This window comes from Pan troglodytes, chromosome 1 (assembly GCF_028858775.2).
Source record: "Pan troglodytes isolate AG18354 chromosome 1, NHGRI_mPanTro3-v2.0_pri, whole genome shotgun sequence".
NCBI classification, from domain to species: Eukaryota; Metazoa; Chordata; class Mammalia; order Primates; family Hominidae; genus Pan; species Pan troglodytes.
Window position 1 is genome coordinate 99,720,382 of NC_072398.2, and position 16,611 is coordinate 99,736,992.

The window sequence follows — 16,611 nt, forward strand, 5'->3', positions numbered from 1 at the left end:
CATAAAAAGACCATCAGCATAAAAACGTTAAACATCTTGGTATAAGGATAAATGGAAGCCCTGAAGGGCGTGTAGTGGAGAAGGGAAACAAAGATATTTAAAACATACTCGATGAAAGATTTAGAAGCTCCATGGAAACTATAAACTTCAAATATTACAGAAATACAATTATTCTAAGAAGAAGAAACATGAAGAAAACTTCACCAAGGAACACTTTAATCAAATCCATCAAAACCAGTGATAAAAAGGAAATCTTAAAAGGAATAAAAAGGGAAAGAACATGTTACATACAGAGCACTAAATATAAGGATGGCATAAGATTTCTCATAGGAAACTTTACAAACAAGAAGTTTGCAATAAAGTACTTAAAAAAAGAAAAACTGAAGTCTACAGTTCTACACTTGGCCAAATTATCTTTCAAAAATAAACATGAGAAAAATATTTTTGAACAGAAAACAAAATGATCTCAATTTGCAGATGGTGTGATCCTATATATAGAAAATCCCAAATAATACATACAAATGTAAACACACATACATGCACACAGAGACCACACACACACACACACACACACTACTAGAGTTAGTAAGTGAATTCAGCAAACTTTCAGCAAACAATCAGTTGTGTTAGCCATGAACAATCTGAGAAGAAAATTGACACAATTATTTCATTTGTAATAGCACCTGTAAGGATAATAAGCCTGGGAATAATTTTTATCAAGGAGGTGCAGTACTTGTACACAGACAGCTACAGAACACTGCTCATGGAGATTAAGGAAGAGCTAAATAAATGGAAAGATATCTTGTGTCCATGGGTTGGAAGTTGTAACATGGTTAAGATAAAAATACAACTAAAAGCAATCCACAGATTCAGTACAATCCTATCAAAAAGTGGCCTTTTTTACAGGAATGCCTAAGAAGAACTTCATATTCTCAAAAAATAGCAAGTGTCCCCCCAAAACAAAAGCAATCTCTTGCTTTACATTTTGAAATGTAAGAAGGAGCATTCTCTATTCCAAATGTCTTTAACTGCTCTCAGCAATACTTGGTAGTCTTCAATATATAGGCTTTCACATCTTTTTTTTTTCTTCTTTTGTTTCTAGACACGATCTTACTCACTCAGGCTGGAGTACAGTGGCACGATCACAGCTCACTGTAGCATGGAATTCTCAGGCCTATGACATCCTAGGGCCTCATCCACTGAGTTCCTGGGACTACAGGCTCACACCACCACACCGGGATAATTTTTCTGATTTTCAATACAAATGAGTTCTCACTATGTTGCCTAGGATAGTTTCAAACTTCTGAGCTCAAGTGACCCTCCTGCCACAGCCTTCCAAAGTGTTGGGATTTGAAGCCAAGCCTGGCTGGCTTTCACGTCTTTCCTATGTAGTTTATATTTCTTGATGCTATTGAGAGCCTGGCTGGCTTTCACATCTTTGCTATATAGTTTATATTTCTTGATGTTATTGTAAATGTTTATTAAAGGATTCTTTTTAAAATTTCATATTAAAATTATATATTTAAGGAATTACATATATATATTTAAGGAATACAACCTGAGGACATATACATACACACATACACATATATACATATACGTATACATATACATATACACATACATACACATAATGAGCTAATGCATACTAGGTGAGGGGCTGTCTTGTGAGCAAACCCAAGGTCCCTGGCTCATGAAGCCTTTGTCTAGAAGGATGGAGGGATCAGCAAGATGGGCACATGGCAGGTTCTGTCTTTGGTGGGGGCACCTGTCCACTCGGGTCTCTGGCAATACTAACCAGGCTTCACAATGGGCGAGGTGAGCTAGGAATGGGAAAGTGGATGACCTCAGATCCAGAGACTGCAGTTGTCACCTGGGGACCTGGCATATGCGTGGAGGAGTCTACCACTGATTTGGCCCTGGGTCAATGCCCAAACATGCACAAGGACAAGACTCTTAGCCTCAATGTTTTAGGAGCCCCCAGTCTTCTAAAGAGGGTTTGTGGTGGGGAAGAATGTTCAACAAAACAGAAGAGTTACGGGTACTCTAGCCTGGCAACAGAGAATACTTCCTTATGCTACTAAATGGCAATATTTGACAATTATGGATGACACAATTGAGCAACAGCTTTCACTCTTTAACAAGCAGTGTCTCTGAAACATTAGGTTAGTGCTGTCAGATGTTGACTGAAAAGTCAGTGGTTTGAGCCCATCCAGTCACATTAATGTTTCTAGCTGACATGACCTTCCATCTGAAGAGTCTCTTCCTTGGACCAAATATCTCTTAAATCTCTTCTTCTTGTCTCCTGTCTATTTTCCGAGGTGCCTCTTTGTTGCTTGAGGAAAAAAAAGTCCATTTTTAATCCACACCCAACAAACATCTACCCTTACTTATCCTGGTTTTTAGGGTTTTGAGTTGGTTTGTTTGTTTTCTCAGCTTCTCATATTTGGAATACTGGAAATTCCTGAAGTGGAAAATGACAGAACCTGAATCACAACTATGGTGAAGCCACAGGCTCTGGGTGAAAAACCTAATCTGCCAGAGTTTGAAGTTAAACACATTAATTTTCTGTGCCTCCATTTCTGTCAAATTTGCTGTCCAATAGGCTAAATCAGAACACGTAGGTTGTCCAAAATTTAAATGAGCGTGGAGCCAATGCCTGTCACGTAGTAATTGGTCAACACGCATGAGCTCCTATCAGTGTCATGGCCTTCAGCATTTCCATCAGGCTTAGATCTTTGAAATATCCTTCTTGATATGAATGGATAATTCTTCAAACATTCTGTAACCAATGGCCATGAAATTGCTCCAATGTGTATTATTACAAATACAACTGCAGGGACCAGACTGACACATGTATCTGTCATGCATCGCTTGTCTATTTCTCCGTAGACACCTGGAGATGGAACTGTCAGACCAAAGTATGTATACCTTTCTGATTTTGCTAATTTCTGTCTAAATTACTGTGAAAAGAAGATATAACAAGTCATACTTTTAACATTTTATGAGAATTCTTTTTTTCTCCATCTTCTGGCCAAAACTGGGAAGTATTTTCCTACCATGTCTTCTGAACTTACTTTGCCAACATTTCTGTAGTCATACAGTGGGATCACATTGTATGCATGACATCAAACTCAAATCCTTAAATGAAAAGAGGGATTAACATGACTGTATAAAAATTTATATTCAAAATGCAAAGAATGCAAATATATGTGTGTGTGTGTGTGTGTGTGTGTATATATATATATACACATACATATATGAGAAAGGATTTTTTTTATTTGGATACTTTGTCAAAGTTATTTATACTAGAAAATTTGTTTAGTACAACAGCAGTCCCTTTGTATACTCCCAGAGTTTCATCACATAGAAACAATTATTAGTTATTTATCTCCTTATGTCTGAATATATATTATTACTTTTTGATTTTCAAGTTTAGGCACTATCTCTCCTTCAGATACTTGCTCATCACCACCACCCCCAAACATGCCTCTCACTACCTTACCCTCTAACATGTTTATGTCCTAGTTTGCTGGGTCAATTACTACATTGTTATAACTTGTATATTTTATTCAGAGTTCAGTCACATTGGATATACATAGCAGGAATGAAAGGCCAGTATCTTCAGGGACTCTTTCTCAAGTGGATAAGCTTCAGAGATTTTTGTAATCTTTGGTCACCCTCCCCGTCTTTTTCCTATTCCAGGTAAGTACTGGATCTGATGGGCCCAGCTTAGGTCAGGCACTCTCTTCTTGAGCAGGGGAGAGTGGGACATCTTCATGTGTAGTACCAGAAAAACACTGTCCAAAGAGGGAAAGTTAGTTCTAAGACAGAAAAGTCAATCTGGGATGCGGGTAGGCAAAACAAGGACAGGCCAAAAAAAAAACACAAAAAACAAAAAACAACAAAAAAAGTGTCTGTTCTGTGAGGGGAGCATGCAGTAGAGGGTTGATTCAGAGTTGGAGGGGAGAGTTTTGAGAGATATGGGCCATGGATATCCTTCTGTGGGCTGGAGCCACACAAGACTCTTGGGGTCTCTCAGGGGCAGGGAGCTGAGGAGAATCTGCCCTCCCCAACCTGCAAGACTGGTGAGGGGACTGTCCTGGTCACCAGACAGTAATGGGGTCTGAGCTAGGGCAGTTCTTGTGGGAAAGAAAGAACAGGACATCTTCTCCTTAAGGTAAGGTCCTGAGTCAGGTCTTGGTAGGGAGGGAGGTTACCCTGGGCATTGGCAGCTGAAGATAGTTGGCCAGATGAGGGCACTGAAATCTATGTCCTATAAACTTGTAGTTCTAGTAAAAGAATAGCTGAAGTAAAGGGTCTTTAGGAAGAGGAGGTGGAAGACCTGATTTGGGTTGGGGGCTCCAAGAAGAATGTCTGCTTTGCTGTGCAGAAGCCTCTGCATAACCTCCCTGGTCCCCTTGCTCAGTCTCCTGGACAGACCCCTGTGAGCCCTGGAAGTGCACAGTCAGCTCAGCCAAGGCATCTCCTGCTGGGACTCATCCCAGGGCATTTCTGTGGCCTTGGGTGCCCTGACCTCCTCCAGGCCCTGTCTTGCAGGCAATTATCCTGCAGGGGAAGGGGGAAAGGAGGCTACTTGACAGTTAACTCTGAGCAGCTTCACAAGGTCCTGACTTAGCTCCTTGTCACTTGCAAACCTATATACCCCCATCTGATCCCCCAAAAGATGAAAAGAAACTTTGCCAGGACTCATGCCAGACAAATAGGGTGGGACTGTTCCGTAGGACCAAGTTCTTAGGATATCAATAAGAGATGGAAACCACCTGCTGGAAGGTGCCACAGTGGGAACCTTGGGGGCAGGGAGCAGTCACTGAACTGTCAGGGTGAATCCTGGCTCCTGGCCCTCACACACCCTTTCTCCCCCTCCATCCTTCTCTCCTCCCTTCTGTCTGCTTTTTCCCCTCTCTCCCCTGCATCCCTCAGGTACTTCTGTGGGCCTTCACCCCTCCTTTTCAGAGGCTCCAAAGTGAGCCCTCAAAACACTTGGTAAACTTGGACATTTCCAAAACTGGAGAGATTTGGCCACACCATTTGTATAAGCTAGGAAGGTCCTCCAGAGTTCTTGTCTAAATTTTTCTATTGATGAGAAGAGAACAAAAGAGTTTCCATCTGATCTGGTCCTAAGGCAACGTCTCCTTGGAGCAGAGTCTGGGCAGGAAGAAGGGGGTCTCCCAGGGCCCCAGACTTGCACCTTACAGCTGCTCTCCTCCTCCCCCCTTCACTGAGGGAGAGCTGGCCAGGGATCAGGAAACTCTGTTCTCCACAGATGCTAGGATTCCAGGCTCAAATCTAAATGTTGACTGATTTAGGAGGCTAAGGGAGGCAATTCCCTGCAGAGAGGTGTCAGGAGTTCAGACAAGAGCAGCATCTAGTTGCAATCCACAGAGACCCCAAGACAGAAATCCACTGGTAGCTGGTTGGAAGGGATCCCATGAAAACAGAAAGCAATGTGCGCATTAGAACTTGACCCAATATCAGGAATTAAAAACTTCACCATCCTTTGGGATGAAGGAATTAGGGAATCCTGAAAGTAAAGTTTTTCACGTAGGTAATTTCTTCCAAAGAGACACAGGGCAGTGGCCCGATGACATGAGTAAAAGAAAACTCGGGGTCTAGGATTGAGGGAAGGCAGCCTTTTTAGTGGAGGAGACCTCTGACCTACTGGGTCACTGGGTCCAGGACTCCAATTGCATATAGCCACTGGCCTGGAGGGTCCATGACCACGATTGGGGCAATTTCCCCCATTCCACTTAGGGAGCAATAGAGAGGAACCTCACTGGAATTATACAGAAAGGTCCCACTGAGACTTGAACTCTGATCACTGTAGTCAGAGTCCAAAGCCCTCATCATTACACCATGGAACCTCACACTAGCTTGTAACTGGAGGTAACTAAGTTCATATTTAGCACCCATAGTTCTCATGCACCTATGTTAAGGCATTTCTTCTGATCCCTCAAGCAGCACCAAGGAAGGTGGACCTGCGAGAGAGGAGTTGTCCTCTTTCTTTCTCTCTGCCCTCTCCTTTGATCAACTTTTATCATTTCATTTGCACCTCAGAAAATGAGGCAAAATCCAGTTTGGGCTTAGGGCCACAGAAGAGCCCTTTGAGGCCTCCCTCCTGGAAAACATACTCTCTCAGTTTACCAGTGTTTCCTGTACCAAGGGGAAATTTCTGCAAACTGTAGTGTTACATTCTTTTTGCCTTCCCTCTTTTCCCTTTGTCCAGTGAGGCCAGATGATTGTCAGAACAGGACTTGGGACTTCCTGGGTGCCTTGTCCCCTTCCTCCATGTAATAAATAATGGCTGACACCAAGCAAGTGGGATTGGGAGGCAAGGAGTCTTTTATTTTCTTCTTCATATACGTCTATGCCTTTGTTTAGTTGGTTTTGGCAAGATTTCCTCACCAGAAATGGAGATTTGTTGAATTTAAAATACAAATAAATCAGTCATATTTTACATTTCTATAAAACACTCAAACCAGGCCACACACCCCTGCTGTGCCTCAAAATCAACCATAAACTGCCAAGGTCAGGAGGCAGGGCCCTGACACTTAAGCACAGTGTGTTTTCTCAGAATCGGCCAAGTTGACGCCATTCCAATTTCTCAATATGCCACAACCCATTAATTGCGGTTTTTGAAAGGGTACATGTATTTTTACCAAAACCCCAGGGGTTCAGTATAGGCCCTGCTGCTCAGCACACAGAAAGCCAATCATTGAGACATTGAGTATTGCTGAGGAAGAAGGCTTTAATCGGTGCTGTGGCTGCGGAGATGGGAGGTTAGTCTCAAATCTATCTCCCTGATTGACTAAAGTTAGGGGCTTATATAGCAGGGAAGAAATGTAACTGTGTGTGGGAAAAGAGGAACTAGGGAGTGGTGAGGAAGCACTCATGATGAGTGAGGGTTCTGGCTTCTCGTTGTCTAGAGGCTGTGATCAGCTGAGTTTCAGGTCTATGATGCTTTCTGAGAGGCCTGAGAGTCCTTTCCTGAGGAAGGAACTCAGATAAAACAAATATAGGTTTGTTTTAATGAATGTCTTGACCTCAGGAGTTTGAAACGCAGCCTGGGCAATATGGTGAAACCCTGTCACTACCAAAAATACAAAAAAAAAAAAAAAATGGTTGCTTCAAAGATGGTGGAATAGGAACAGCTCCAGTCTACAGCTTCCAGTGAGAGTGACGCTGAAGATGGGTGATTTCTGCATTTCCAACTGAGGTACCAGGTTCATCTCATTGGGACTGGTTGGACAGTGGGTGCAGCCCATGGAGGACAAACCAAAGTAGGGTGGGGCATTGCCTCACCTGGGAAGCACAAGGGATTGGCAGATTTCTTCTTCCTAGCCAAAGGAAACTGTGAGTGACTGTACCTGGAGGAGCAGTACATTTCTGCCCAAATACTGCACATTTTCTACTGTCTTCACAACTGACAGACCAGGAGATTCCCTCCCATGCCTGGCTCGGTGGGTCCCGCACCCATGGAGCCTTGCCTACTGCTAGTGCAGAAGTCTGAGATCAACCTGATACACTGAAGCATGGCAGGGGGAGGGGTTCTGCCACTGCTGAGGCTTGAGTAAGTGGTTGTATGGTCACAGTGTAAACAAAGTGGTAGGGAAGCTTGAACTGGGCGGAGCCCACCACAGCTCAGCAAGGCATACTGCCTCTTTAGATTCCACCTCTGGGGGCAAAGCATATCTGAATAAAAGGTAGCAGACAGCTTCTACAGATGTAAACATCCTTGCCTGACAGCTCTGAAGAGAGCAGTGGTTATCCCAGCATGACATTCGAGCTCTGATAACAGACAGACAGCTTCCTCAAGTGAGTCCCTGACCACCATATAGCCTGACTGGGAGACACCTCCCAGTAGGGGCCAACAGACACCCCACACAGGTGGGTGTCCCTCTGAGATGAAGCTTCTAGAGGAAGGATCAGGCAGCAATATTTGCTATTCTGCAGCCTCTGCTGGTGACGACCAGGCAAACAGGGTCTGGAGTGGACCTCCAGCAAACTCCAACAGACCTGCAGCTGAGGGGCCTGCCTGTTAGAAGAAAAATTAAGCAATAGAAAGGAATAGCATCAACATCAACAAAAAGGACATCCACACCAAAACCCCATCGATAGGTCACCAACATCAAAGACCAAAGTAGTAGATAAAACCATAAAGATGGGGAGAAACCAGAGCAGAAAGGCTGAAAATTCCAAAAATCAGAATACCTCTTCTCCTCCAAAGGAACACAAATCCTCACCAGCAAGGGAGCAAAACTGGATGGAGAATGAGTTTGACAAGGTGACAGAAGTAGGCTTCAGAAGGTCGGTATTAACAAACTTCTCTGGGCTAAAGGAGCATGTTCTAATCCATTGCAAGGAAGCTGAAAACATGAAAAAAGGTTAGATGAATGGCTAACTAGAATAAACAGTGTAGAGAAGAGCTTAAATGACCTGAAGGAGCTGAAAACCACAGTACAAGAACCTAGTGAAGCATACACAAGTTTCAATAGCCAATTCGATCAAGCAGAATAAAGGATATCAGTGATTGAAGATCAAATTAATGAAATAAAGCCAGAAGACAAGATTCAAGAAAAAGAGTGCAAAGAAATGAACAAAGCCTCCAAGAAATATGGGACTATATGAAAAGACCAAATCTACATTTGATTGGTGTACCTGAAAGTGATCGGGAGAATGGAACCAAGTTAGAAAACACTCTTCAGGATATTATTCAGGAGTACTTCCCAAACCTAGCAAGGCAGGCCAACATTCAAATTCAGGAAATACAGAGAACACCACAAAGATACTCACTGAGAAAAGCAACCCCAAGACACATAATTGTCAGATTCACCAAGGTTGAAATGAACAACAAAAAAAAGAATGTTAAGGGCAGCCAGAGAGAAATGTAGGGTTACCCACAAAGGGAAGCTCATCAGACTAACAGCGGATCTCTCAGCAGAAACTGTACAAGCCAGAAGAAAGTGGGGGCCAATATTCAACATTCTTAAAGAAAAGAATTTTCAATCCAGAATTTCATATCCAGCCAAACGAAGCTTCATAAATGAAGGAAAAATAAGATACTTTACAGACAAGCAAATGCTAAGAGATTTTGTCACCACCAGGCCTGCCTTACAAGAGCTCCTGAAGGGAGCACTAAACATGGAAAGGAACAACCAGTACCAGCCACTGCAAAAACATGCCAAATTGTAAAGACCATCAATGCTAGGAAGAAAGTGCATCAACTAATGGGTGAAATAAACAGCTAGCATCATAATGACAGGATCAAATTCACCCATAACAATATTAACCTGAAATGTAAATGGGCTAAATGCCCCAATTAAAAGGCACAGACTGGCAAATTGGATAAAGAGTCAAGACCCATCAGTGTGCTGTATTCAGGAGACCCATCTCACGTGCAAAGACACACATAGCCTCAAAATAAAGGGATGGAGGAAGATCTACCAAGCAAATGGAAAGCAAAAAGAAAAGCAGGGGTTGCAATCCTGGTCTCTGATAAAATAGACTTTAAAAAACAAAGATCAAAAGAGACAAAGAAGGCCATTACATAATGGTAAAGGGATCAATTCAACAAGGAGAGCTAACTATCCTAAATATATATGCACCCAATACAGGAGCACCCAGATTCATAAAGCAAGTTCTTAGAGACCTAAAAAGAGACTTAGACTCCCACACAATCATAATGGGAGATTTTAACACCCCACTGACAATGTTAGACAGATCAATGAGACAGAAGCTTAACAAGGATATCCAGGACTTGAACTCAGCTCTGGACCAAGTGTACCTAATAGACATCTACAGAACTCTCCACCCCTAATCAGCAGAATATAAATTCTTCTCAGTACCACATCACACTTATTCTAAAATTGACCACATAATTGGAAGTAAAACACTCCTCAGTGAATGTAAAAGAATAGAAATCACAACAATGTGTCTCTCAGACCACAGCACAATCAAATTAGAACTCAGGATTAAGAAACTCACTCAAAACTGCACAACTACATGGAAACTGAACAACCTGCTCCTGAATGACTACTGGGTAAATAGCGAAATGAAGGGAGAAATAAAGATTTTTTTGGAACCAATGAGAACAAAGACACAACATACCAGAATCTCTGGGACACATTTGAAGCAGTGTGTAGAGGGAAATTTATAGCACTAAATGCCCACAAGAGAAAGCAGGAAAGATCTAAAATCAGCACACTAACATCACAATTAAAAGAACTAGAGAAGCAAGAGCAAACACATTCAAAAGCTAGCAGAAAACAGAAATAACTAAGATCAGAGCAGAACTGAAGGAGATAGAGACACAAAAAACCCTTCAAAAAATCAATGAATCCAGGAGCTGGTTTTTTGAAAAGATCAACAAAATAGACCCCTAGCAAGACTCATAAAAGAGAAAAGAGACAAGAATCAAATAGATGCAATAAAAAATGAAAAAGGGGATGTCACCACTGATCCCACAGAAATACAAGCTACCATCAGAGGATAAACATCTCTGTGCAAAAAAACTAGAAAACCTAGAAGAAATGGATAAATTCCTGGACTCATACACCCTCACAAGACTAAACCAGGAAGAACTCAAATCCTGGAATAGACCAATAACAGGTTCTGTAATTGAGGCAATAATTAATAGCCTACCAAGCAAAAACATTCCAGGACCAGATAGATTCACAGCCAAATTCTGCCAGAGGTACAAAGAGGAGCTGGAACCATTCCTTCTGAAAGTATTCCAATCAATAGAAAAAGAAGGAATCCTCCCTAACTCATTTTGTGAGGGCAGCATCATCCTGATACCAAAGCCTGGCAGAGACAAAACAAAAAAAGATAATTTTAGGCCAATATCCCTAATGAACATGGATGTGAAAATCCTCAATAAAATACTGGCAAACTGAATCCAGCAGCACATCAAAAAGCTTATCCACCATGATCAAGTTGGCTTCATCCCTGGGATGCAAGGCTGGTTCAACACACACAAATCAATAAACGTAATCCATCACATAAACAGAACCAATGACAAAAACCACGAGATTATCTCAAATGATACAGAAAATGCCTTCAACAAAATTCAACAGCCTTTCATGCTAAAAACTCTCAATAAACTAGGTATTGATTGAATATATCTGAAAATAATAAGCACTATTTATGACAAACCCACAGCCAATATCATACTGAAAGGGCAAAAACTGGATGCATTCCTTTTGAAAACCAGCACAAGACAACAATGCCCTCTCTCACCACTCCTATTCAATGTAGCATTGGAAGTTCTGGCCAGGCCAATCAGGCAAGAGAAAGAAATAAAGCGTATTCAATTAGGAAAAGAGGAAGTCAAATTGTCTCTGTTTGCACATGACATGATTGTGTATTTAGAAAACCCCATCATCTCAGCCCAAAATCTCCTTAAGCTGATAAGCAACTTCAGCAAAATCTCAGGATACAAAATCAATGTGCAAAAATTACAAGCATTCCTATACACCAAGAACAGACAAACAGAGAGCCAAATTATGAGTGAACTCCCATTCACAATTGCTTCAAAGAGAATAAAATATCTAGGAATCCAACTTACAAAGGATGTGAAGGACCTCTTCAAGGAGAACTACAAACCACTGCTCAATGAAATAAAAGAAGACACAAACAAATGGAAGAACATTCCATGCTCATGGATAGGAAGAATCAATATCATGAAAATGGCCATACTACCCAAGGTAATTTATAGATTCATTGCTATCCCCATCAAGCTACCACTGACTTTCTTCACAGAATTGGAAAAAAATACTTTAAACTTCATATGGAGCCAAAAAAGAGCTCCCATAGCCAAGACAATCCTAAGCCAAAAGAACAAAGCTGGAGGCATCATGCTACCTGACTTCAAACTATACTACAAGGCTACAGTAACCAAAACAGCATGGTACTGGTACCAAAACAGAGATATAAACCAATGGAACAGAACAGAGCCCTCAGAAATAACACCACACATCTACAACCATCTGATCTTTGACAAACCTGACAAAAACAAGCAATGGGGAAAGGATTCCCTATTGAATGAATGGTGCTGGGGAAACTGGCTAGCCATATGTAGAAAGCTGAAACTGGATACCTTCCTTACACCTTACACAAAAATTAACTGAAGGTGGATTAAAGACTTAAATGTAAGATGTAACACCATAAAAACCCTAGAAGAAAACCTAGGCAACACCATTCAGGACACAGGCATGGGCAAAGACTTCATGATTAAAACACCAAAAGCAATGGCAACGAAAGTCAAAATAGACAAATGGGATCCAATTAAACTAAAGAGATTCTGCACAGCAAAAGAAACTGTCATCAGAGTGAACAGGCAACCTACAGAATGGGAGAAAATTTTTGCAATCTATCCATCTGACAAAGGGCTAATATCCAGAATCTAGAAAGAACTTAAACAAATTTACAAGAAAAAAACAACCCCATCAAAAAGTGGGCAAAGGATATGAACAGACACTTCTCAAAAGAAGACACTTATGCAGCCAACAGACATAGGAAAAAAGGCTCATCATCACTGGTCACTTAAGAAATGCAAATCAAAACCACAATGAGATACCACTCATGCCAGTTAGAGTGACGATCATTAAAAAGTCAGGAAACAACAGATGCTGGAGAGGACGTGGAGAAATAGGAACGCTTTTACACTGTTGGTGGGAGTATAAATTAGTTCAACCGGTGTGGAAGACAGTGTGGTGATTCCTCAAGGGCCTAGAACTAGAAATACCATTTGACCCAGCAATCCCATTACTGGGTACATACCCTAAAGATTATAAATCATGCTACTATAAAGACACATGGATACCTATGTTCATTGTGGCACTATTCATAATAGCAAAGACTTGGAACCAACCCAAATGTCCATCAGTAATAGACTAGATAAAGAAAATGTGGCACATGTACACCAAGGAATACTATGCAGCAATAAAAAGGATGAGTTCGTGTCCTTCCCAGGGACATGGATGAAGCTGGAAACCATCACTCTCAGCAAAATATCACAAGGGCAGAAAACCAAACTCCGCATGTTCTCACTCTTAAGTGGGAATTGACCAATGAGAACACATGGACACAGGGAGGGGAACATCACACACTGGGGCCTGTTGTGGGGTGGGGGGCTGGGGGAGGGATAGCGTTAGCAGAAATACCTAATGTAAATGACGAGTTGATGTGTGCAGCAAACCAACATGGCACATGTATACCTATGTAACAAACCTGCACGTTGTGCACATGTACCCTAGAACTTAAAGTATTTTTTTAAAAAAGATTATTTCTTTGAATAAGGGTTCTACTCTTTGCTCCTTCTCAACCGTCTCTTTAAGGCCAATGAATCTTTGATTTTCTCTTTTGAGGCCCTCTTCTAGATCTCTTAAGCATTCTGTGTTCCTTCTCATTCTTCTTTTCTTTTTTCTCCTCTGACTGTATTTTCAAATAGCTTGTTTTCATGCTCACTAATTCTTTCTGCTGCTTGATCAGTTCTACTGAGACCCACTAATGCATTTTCCAGCTCCAGGATTTGTTTGATTTTTTTCTATTACTTCAGTATCCTTGTTAAATTTCTGATATATTTCTGAATTGCTTCTCTGTGTTTCCCTGAAGTTCATTGAGCTTTCTCAAAATAGCTATTCTGAATTCCCTGAGAGGTTACACATCTCCACCTCTCCAGGGTTGGTCACTGGGTGCCTTACTTGGTCCATTTGTTGAGGTCATATTGACTTAAATGTTATTGATACTGTAGATGTTGGTCAATATCTGGGCATTGGAGAATATGGTATTTATTCCAGCCTTTGCAGTCAGGTCTTGTTTGTACCTGTCCTTCAGAGGACCTTCCAGGAATTCAAAGTGGGCTGACGAGTTCCCTAAGCCAGTGATCACTGCAGCCATTCTTGTACTACAGGGCATTCAAAGCCCAGGTACACTGCAATTCTTATAGATTCCTAGGTCCCCAGCCCTGTGGACTTGGGGAAGTTCAGGGATTGTTCTCTACATTCCCAGGTAAAGCCTCTAGCTTACTTCCCTTTCTTTCCCCCAAGCAAAAGGAATCTCTCTTCAGGTTGCACTGCCTGGAGTGTGAGGAGGGGTGATACAGACATTCCCATAGCTGCTGCCCTGCTGCTGTCATACTGGCTTACACTTCAAGTCTAGGGTCTTCCAGACCTATGCAGCATCAGGGCTTGCCCAAGGACTGCAGTCACTATGTGTCTGGAATTGGTGGGTTCTTGGTCTCACTGACTTCAAGAATGAAGCCATGGACCCTCACGGTGGGTATTACAGTTCTTAAAGGTGGCGTGTCCAGAGTTTTTTCCTTCTGATGTTCGGATGTGTTCGGGGTTTCTTCCTTCTCGTGGGTTGGTGGTCTCGCTGGCTCAGAAGTGAAGCTGCAGACCTTCACAGTGAGTGTCACAGCTCATAAAGGCAGTGTGGACCGAAAGAGTGAGCAGCAGCTAGATTTATTGCAAAGAGCAAAAGAACAAACTTTCCACAGCGTGGAAGGGGACCCGAGCTGGTTGCCGCTTCTGGCTGGGCAGCCTGCTTTTAGTCCCTTATCTGGCCCCACCCACATCCTGCTGATTGGTCCATTTTACAGAGAGCCGATTGGTCTGTTTTACAGAGAGCTGATTGGTTCGTTTTGACAGGGTGCTGACTGGTGCCTTTACAATCCCTGAGCTAGACACAAAAGTTATCCACGTCCCCACTAGATAAGCTAGATACAGAGTGTCGATTGGTGTATTTGCAAACCCTGAGCTAGACACAGAGTGCTGATTGGTGCATTTACAAACCTTGAGCTAGATACAGAGTGCCAGTTGGTGCATTCACAATCCCTTAGCTAGACATAAAGATTCTCCAAGTCCCCACCAGATTAGCTAGATACAGAGTGCATCCACAAACCCTGAACTAGACACAGGATGCTGATTGGTGCATTTACAAACCTTGAGCTAGATACAGAGTGCTGACTGGTGTATTCATAATCCCTTAGCTAGACATAAAGGTTCTCCCAAGTCCCCACTAGACTCAGGAGCCCAGCTGGCTTCGCCCAGTGGATCTCGCACCAGGGCCGCAGGTGGAGCTGCCTGCCAGTCCTACGCCGTGCACCCGCACTCCTCAGCCCTTGGGCGGTTGATGGGACCTGGAGCCATGGAGCAGGAGGCGGCGCTCCTTGGGGAGGCTCAGGCTGTGCAGGAGCCCATTGTGGGCGACTGAGGCATGGCGGGCTGCAGGTCCAGAGCCCTGCCCCGCGGGGAGGCAGCTAAGGCCCAGGGAGAAATCGAGCACAGCGCTGGTGGCCCAGCACTGCTGGGGCACCCGGTGCACCCTCCGCAGCTGCTGCCCAGGGTGCTAAGCCCCGCTCCGATTGCGGGGCCGCCAAGCCCACGCCCACCCGGAACTCCAGCTAGCCCCCAAGTGCCTCACGCAGCCCGGTTTCCACCCATGCCTCTCCCTTCACACCTCCCCACAAGCCGACGGAGCCGGCTCCTGCCTCAGCCAACCCAGAGAAGGGCTCCCGTGGTGTAGTGGCGGGCCGAAGGGCTCCTCAAGTGCGGCCAGAATGGGCACCGAGGCCGAGGAGGCACCAAGAGCGAGCGAGGGCTGTGAGGGCTGCCAGCATGCTGTCACCTCTGAACTACAGCCTGGCTGCCACTGAAATTTATTTGTAGCCCAATAAATTTCCAGAGATAAAGCCAGCCAGAACTTTGGTGGGTTCTTCCTGCTGGGGCATCTGATTCCCTTGTGGCCCAGAGTGGGTCTAAATGCTTCTTTTGTGGGCACCAGCCTGGAATCAAGTGCTGTGGGGTTCTGTCCAGTGCCATGTGTCACTATGGCAAGACTGGTACTAAGTTTCAATATAAAGTCCCACACTTTCCTCCTTGTCCCCAAGCCATTAGATTCTCTCTCGGAGATGCATTTCCTGTGGTTGGGGGAGAGGTGTCATAGGCAATGCAAAACTGTCCGTCCTCCCTTCTTCAATGCATCTTTTCTTGTTATCATGTTAAAACCAGCTGCTATGATCTCTCACCTGATTAGCCTTTGTGAAATTGTTTTCTTACATAGATAGTTGTTCAATTTGATGTTCCTTCAAAGACACCATTGCTGGAGAATTCTATTCTACCATCTTACTCCACCTTCTACCTGTTTATTTTTTAAATGCTTCTAGTAAATAATTGTGAAGTGATAGCTTTATTTTAATCTTGGGGATCAAAAGCATGTAGCTAGGAACTTTTCCCAAGGAATATTTTAAAATTTTTATACAAATATTAATGGAATGACATACTTTTTGATTCAAGGTCCTTAAATGTAGTTTTAGTTTTGATTCAATGTTATAGAACACTGTTTTTTTAAACTGTGATCTGCAGCCCACATATAATGGAATCACCTGGGGTGCTTATATTTAAAAAATGCAGATTCTAGGGCTCACACCAACTAAGTCTCCTGGGATTGGAGACCAGGAGGTAGTTCCTGTAATCTTCACAGCTGCTTCTAAGGTACACCAAGTTTAAGAACCATTCTTTCATATTTTCAGACTGGGGATTCTTACAAAATGACAAGGAAGGAAAACCTTAATCTTTTAAAGTCAGA